A 7,339-nucleotide genomic window follows, 5' to 3' on the forward strand; every position below is an offset into this window, starting at 1 on the left:
TCTAAAAATAAGAGAAAGAGGAACCTCAAGGCCAAGTGGTTTGTGAGCTGTCCTTAACAGAATATGCATCAGCAAAGAGAACCAAGGTGCAAACCTATGCATGCTGGGTTGCGGCAAATAGGCATGCCATTTGTGGAAGCACAGTGAGGATTCTCTGGAATGCTATGCATAGATAGCTAACCCAATTGCTAATGATTGTTAAATGCCTAAAGGTCTGAGCAAAAGCTTAACCATCTACCAGCTAAGTGACTTTTAAAGTAATAAAAGAACTTATAAAATAATAAACAAACCCTATATCCTCAACCCATAGCCCCCTCCTCACTTGACATAATCCTAAAGAGCACAATAAAAGCAGTGTGGTTTCCTGAGGTGGCTCTCTTGGTCCCGGAGAACTTGAGTCCCCCTGTTCCCACCTTTACTTAAGATAAATGTCTCTGTGTCTTGTTTTATGTTAACTTTTTTCCTTAAGTTTCATAGCACCCGTTCTTCAGCCCCATCCTACTGAGCTGGTCTCGGCATTTTAGGAGGTCTTTTTTTCACATTTTCAGTCAATTTTTATTTTTGAAAAGAGGCAGGAGATCAACATTATATTTCACTATAATTCAATCTAATCCAAATATACTCTGAACAGTGTAGCTCATCTGAGTGTGGAGGCTCATCCAAAAAACTATCAAATACATCATCTCAAAATGTATAAATAATAAATCACTTCTGTAAGCTTTTTGTTGAGTGGAATCATTAAGTAAAATGGAATATTTATTGCTGTAAAAACAAATCTGTACTACAAGAGCATGAATCATGGGTATTAAGTATAATCAGTTGGATCAAGTTAGAAGTTAAAAATGTAGTGAGAAGTGTGAGTGTGTGTGTGTGTGTGTGTGTGTGTGTGTGTGTGTGTATTGAGGGGGAGGGGCAAAAAAATCTACAACCCAATTACCCAAGAGCAACTAAGATATCTACCTTCTTCAGTTGAGACCAGACATTATGACCAATATACATTTTTCAGAAGACAATTAAAAATGACAATTTCAACAGTCCACAAACTACATACTCTTTTTTAATGTAGAAAGAAATTAATTATGTACAAAGAGCTACTTTTCTTCAGCTCAGTTTCAGCACTTAAAGGATAAAAACATTATTCATGACTAGCATAAATAAAAACAAAATAAAGTCATTGGAATCAGTTATTTTCTGCATTGAGGTTTATAAAATCTACATAGAAATTTGACAATATAACAAATTATATTCTCATAGTTCTGATTTAATTTTCCTTTAAACTTTTTTAAAATATATTTTTTAAATTATTGTAAAAGTATTTCTTTTTTCATAATACTGAATCTGCTTCCAGTTTTTTGTCATCATTTAGAATACTACCAGTTCTTCTCAGGAAAAACATTCTTGGAAATCTCTTCTATATGACAGCATATTCAACAAAAATAACTGATGTGCAAGCAAACCATAAGGTGTAGCTCTCCAGAAAGAACATTTTGTTGGGTGTCCTACTGTTTGAATATTCTTCACAGTGTTTTGGGGGGGTAGGGTGCTGAACCGATGGCCTATGGAAGTTCTGTGGCTAGGGGTGGAATTGGAGCTGCAGCTGTTAGCCTATGCCACAGCCACAGGCAACACAGGATCTGAGCCACATCTGTGACCTACATCAGAGCTCATGGCAATGCCAGATCCTTAACCCTCTGAGCAAGGCCAGGGATTGAGCCCATGTCCTCATGGATACTAGATGGGTTCATTACAGCTGAGTCATGACCGGAACTCCTTTACAGGGATTCTTGATGAAAGACTCTTTCAGTATTGTGAGCATTAGTGCAAGTCTCACTAGCATGTAGATTCACATCCTTGGACAAGAAGGCTGGCCCACAGCTGGAGAAACCTCAGGGAGTTTAAGCTTAAATTTCTGAAAAACTTGAGATCCCATAGAGCAGGAAAGCACTTTTCCTTTTTTATTCTTTGTTGTTATTACTAAAAATGTGGCAGATAGGGAGTTCCTGTTGTGGCTCAGTGGGTTATGAACCCCAACTCTATTGCTGAGAGCCGTGGTGTAGTCCAGCAGCTGCAGCTCCTATTCGACCCCTAGCCTGGCAACATCCATATGCCACAGGTGCTGCCCTAAATAGCAAAAAAAAAAAAAAAAAAAAAAAAAAAGAATGTGGCAGGTAGCTAAGATATGTATGCTAAAGTGGTCTAGTCAGCCATTATTTATTTATTTTGTAAATTTGATCTCAGAACACTTTTGGAAGAGAGACCTCTCAAAGGAGCCTGGACAGACTTCTATCACAATCTCTAACACTGTGTATCTGGCTATCCTCTTCCATGGTTTTATCCGCACACTGATAACATGCTTCAGGTAGTTTCAATGAGCCATACTCCCAAAGTTGGTTGCCTTTTATGTGATGGCATTTGAGCACTGTGATCAAGCCATTAAGTTTGGAAACATCTAAGCAAAGTAATCTGTTCTATTTTTTTTACTGGCAGTATGAGGATCTGATTGCATCCATACCACAACAGCTAAAATTACCAAGCTTTTCATTATCTTCTCTAGCTATATTACTCAGATATTTATTTGTTTCATATTTTGTATGTCTTCCAAAGAGAAATAGTGATATAGAACTTGAGAATCAGTGTAACTATTCTCTAGGTAACAAGAGAAAGTTTTACATTGCAGTTTGTGTCTTAGACCAAGTCTTGATATATCTCTATTATCTACCTTTGTAACATCTGTGAATTATATAGAAGCAATTCTTTATTTCATCTATCTAACCTATGCAAGTCTTCTATTATTTTTACTGATAATCTGCCCTGTGCCTCTTAGAAATATAAAGTGTAGATTTCTAAAGCACATATCCAACATGTAAGCAAGTACCACTTTCCAAAGTATGTCAACAGTACCCAATCTTAAAGGAAATTTCTAGGTGTTCTCTAACTCAAATACTCATTCCAGAATTGTGTTAGTTTGCTAGGATTGCCATAATGAAATATCACAAATCGAGTGGCTTAATTTTTTGTCTAACAGCTCTGGAGGCCAGAAGTCTGAAATCAAAGTGTCTGCAGGGTTATGCTTCCTCTGAAGGCACTAGGGAAGAATCTATCCTATTTTCTAACTGCCAGTAAATCCTTGGCTGGTGGCAGCATAAATGCAATCACCACATGTTATTTCCCCTATATACATGTCTCTACCCAAATTTCTCTTTCTTATAAGAACACTAATCATATTGGATTAGGGCCCGCCCTAATGACCTCATTTTAAGTTGACTGCCTCTTTAAAGATCCTATTTCCAAATAAGGTCAGATTCTGAGGTATTGGGGCCTAAAATCCCGATATATCTTTTATGGGAGGGATAAAAGTCAACCCATAACAAATATCATACGTTGCAATTTCTTAAAAGTAACACTTAATGTATTGAAAAAAGACCTCCTGTGATCGATGATTTCCTGACATGAAGATTCCAAACAACTTTCCTTGTCTACTTCTCTCTGGTCAATGGGATGTCAGCAAGAATTGAGCTTCCAGTTGAATATATCACAGGTCACATGATAGCCTACCAGGTACTCAAAAGTATCCTGATCACATCAGTGATAAGACATACCACTGCTCTCCTGAGATGTTTGATTAAGGCTAAGGGAAGCTCTAGCCACCCCACTGTACACTCACAACACAAGGGATATCACTTGCCTTTTAGACACAACACTCCTTTTTAATCCAGCTCTGATCAATCCAGAACATTATTTCACTTGGATTACATGTGCTACTACTTTTAGTTTTTTCACATAACTCTCTAGAGGCCTTTTCAAAATGTCTCTCATTGATTTCAGTTACCAGGACAATTTCTTATAACACGTGCTTTGATGAGAAATTAAGGACACTTACCGATAGGAGAGTTTGTAGAAGTGTGCTCCAAGCCTCACTTCAGAACACAATCATCAGCCTCAGCCTCGGTGTAGAAAGATTATCTGGATACATCTTTTTTTTTTTTTTTTTTTTTTTTTTTTTTTGGCGGGGGCGTTTAGGGCTGCCCCCGCGCGGCATTTGGAAGTTCCCAGGCTAGGGGTCAATCTGTAGCCTCCAGCCTATGCCACAGCCACAGCAACGCCAGATCCCAGCCAGGTCTGCAATCTACACCACAGCTCACAGCAATGCTGGATCCTTAGTCCACTGAGCGAGGCCAGAGATGGAACCACAACCTCATGGTTACTAGTCGGATTGTTTCCACTGAGCCACTACGGGAACTCCTGTGTACAGCTTTGACACTATCTCCAGCAGGAAGTCCTCTCTTTTTTTTCATCGCATTTGTTAAAGTAAAGCAGCAAATACATATCCAATAGTACCAAATCAAGGATGTGGCTGGATCCACCCAGCTATGTGCAAATTTTCTCGTGGCATTTTTTCAAATATTATAAATATATATTTAAAAATGTATATACATAGAACAATCCTCTCAGAAATTTACTTCGACATTCCCGTGCATCAGAAGTCACCCTTATAACCTAGGTATGCACGCAGCAGCAGCAGCGGCGGCAAAGGACACTCCTAGTGCCTCCATCAGCAATTTAAGGCCTCTGCCATTGCTTTGGCCCGGGAGACCTAGGAGGGTGGACCCGGCCTAGCCCCACCTCCAGGGCGCATGCTGCGCAGACGCGCAGGACCTTCCCACTTTTCTGTGAGCTGAGTTGCAGCGAGAGTGCGCAGACTTGGACGCGATGAGGTCATGCGTAGTTCAGTCTTTAGGAGGCCAGTGCGGCCAGAGCTGGAGCGTTCTGAGGCTCAGCTTTTCAGCCTACTACAGTAAGTATAAGGCTGTGTTTTGCTACATTTCAGCCTATTTATGAATCAGAAGTATTCAAGTCAACTGCTCCCTGTGTGATATATTCATCGTTTATGTAAACTCAATGAGAATATTTGCTTTCAAGTATATGACTGCCTTTTTTGGCTTCATCTCAAATCATTATGTTTTCTACTTGTCCTGCAGCTTGCACCCACTAAGGGTCTTCCGACTTTAGTCCTGAGCTACCGCCTCACTTCACAAAGGCTTTGGTTGATGTACCCTGTCTTTCCTGTTGTCACAAGGTATGGCATGCATGACAAGAGTCAAATGTGTATGATTTTATATTCCACGAGGTTTGGTATATTTATCATTCCACCTTTTTCCATTAATGTGACTATTTGGGCATTAATTCTGTCATAAAATATGTCTGTAAAATATTTCCATAGCGACTAAGGGAAATATTAACCAAATTATGGTGTCATAATTTTATTAATGTGTATATATTTGGATGTGTGTGTGTGCACGTGTGTGTATAACACTTGGGATATACAAAGATGTAAATAACCATTAGAATGTTTCTCCACGGTTAAAATATGGCTTATGCTTTGCCATTTATGAAAAACAAAATTGTAGATAAGTAAATCAGAAACTGGTAATTTGTGATGATCAATAAGACAAAGGACTTATGCCCAGGATCATAGACTAAAAAAAATACAATACTATGAATGAAATAGTACATAGGAAATATTAAAATAATTGTGACTGCTGAATTCCAATGAGAACAAAAGATTTAAAAACCCAGAAGGCATGGGTAAGATATAAGTATGTAAAAAAGAAAATGACCGTCAGAGTTCCCATTGTGGCCCAAGAGATTAAGAACCCCACTAGCGTCCATGAGGATGCAGGTTCTATCCCTCAGAGGGTGGTGCTGTGAGCTATGGTGTAGGTTGAAGTGTGTCTAGGATCCAGCATTGCTGTGGCTGTGGCTGCGATTCACCTCTAGCCAGGGAACTTCCATATGCTGCCGGTGCTGCCTTAAAATGAAAAAATAAATGACCCTCAATTTGTAAAGATGGAAAAAAAATAAGAATATTAATTAGTAACATATAATTAGAGAAGATTCCAGGACCGTGTGGAGTCATAGTGTTGCAGAAACCGCAAAAACCGTGGCAATGGAAGGAGACAAACAGCACTCAGAGATATGGAAAAGCAAGGTTTATTCAGCACCAGTGCAGGCTCAGAGGAGTCACCTCCAGAGTCTGAGCACCAGGTCTTTGTTCTAAGTAACTTTTATACACTACACGGTCTTGATTTTCCCATGTAAGCATCCCGGACCTCCCCCCATCCCCAAGCAGACAATGTTCCTCCCTAAGAAACTGAGCAAGCAAGGTTACAGAAGTGGAACTGATAAGCAATGCTGGGTACCTAATTAGCAGGGCTGCTGGCTTGGACAGAGAGCACACAGTTGTTACATTATTACAAGAAGGGTGGCATAGTGATTAGCACAGCTGGAGAGGCTTGTGGCTGCCTTCTTAGCCAAGGGGGGGGGGGTTGTTCTTGAGTTAAAACTCCATTTCATTCCCCCCTCTTGATGTTCAGGGTGCATCTGCACCCTTTACAGATCATCATCAGTCATAACCCTTTGGTAGCCTCTAATAAGTAGCAGGTGGGAGGCTGTTTTTCTTTCAACCATAGTTCTTATAAAACCTTTTATAATATTTATCAGGAGAGGTACAAGGCAGGGAACAAGTAGGCACCCTGCGAGTATAACCATGACTATTCTGACCATTGTCTTAATTCCTCCCAACCAAGAGAACCATTTACCAAAGAAACTGTCTGCATCCCATCCTTTCCAAGTTTGTACAGGTACATGGGCTAGTTTAGTCATGCGGTCAGCAATTTCTTCTACCACCTTTCCGGTGTCATCTATTTGTAGACAGAAATTACTTAAGTTAAATTTTCCACAAACCCTTCCATCAGAAGCAAGTAAATAATCCAAGGCCAAGCTATTTTGGTAGATTGCACTGCGCATTTTAGTTTGTTGTTGGGCCAATATAGTCAAGGCCCTTGCAGTGTCATTTGTTATAAGTTCCAAAACTGCCTGTAGTCTGATGATGCAGTTCAGCATATAGATAGGGGTGCGATATCCTCAAGAGCCATCCTTTGTCCAGGTGGCAGGTCCATAATATTGAATTATTCTTTCTGGGGGCCATTCATCATCTTTCCAGTCTCAAATTTGGAGAGCCCGGTCTCTCTGGGCACTCTGTGCCATATATATAGGAACTCCCAGTTGTTCCCCTAGTGATAGTGGGAGCAGGAAGAAGGAAGGTCTGATTGTTCCCAGTACACATGCCCCAGCCCATTCAGGGGAAGTGTGGAATAGGCCATTTTTCCACAAATCCAATATAATCCCTTTGGTGCCCACCATTGGATATTAGCACTGATATCTTCCCATGCTTGTTGGAGGTGGGAAAAGTTCGACAGGGGATTAGGTTTGGCTCTGAGAGATTGGAGGATGGCCACCATTGAGTCTTTTGGGCAGTCAGATTATAATACCTCAGGCC

General features: G+C 40.2%; 1 pseudogene; it reads right to left on the bottom strand.

Moving 5' to 3' along the window:
• On the bottom strand, positions 2,262–3,973 carry LOC110256336 (annotated as a pseudogene).

Source organism: Sus scrofa, chromosome 13 (genome assembly GCF_000003025.6).
Source record: "Sus scrofa isolate TJ Tabasco breed Duroc chromosome 13, Sscrofa11.1, whole genome shotgun sequence".
NCBI lineage: Eukaryota > Metazoa > Chordata > Mammalia > Artiodactyla > Suidae > Sus > Sus scrofa.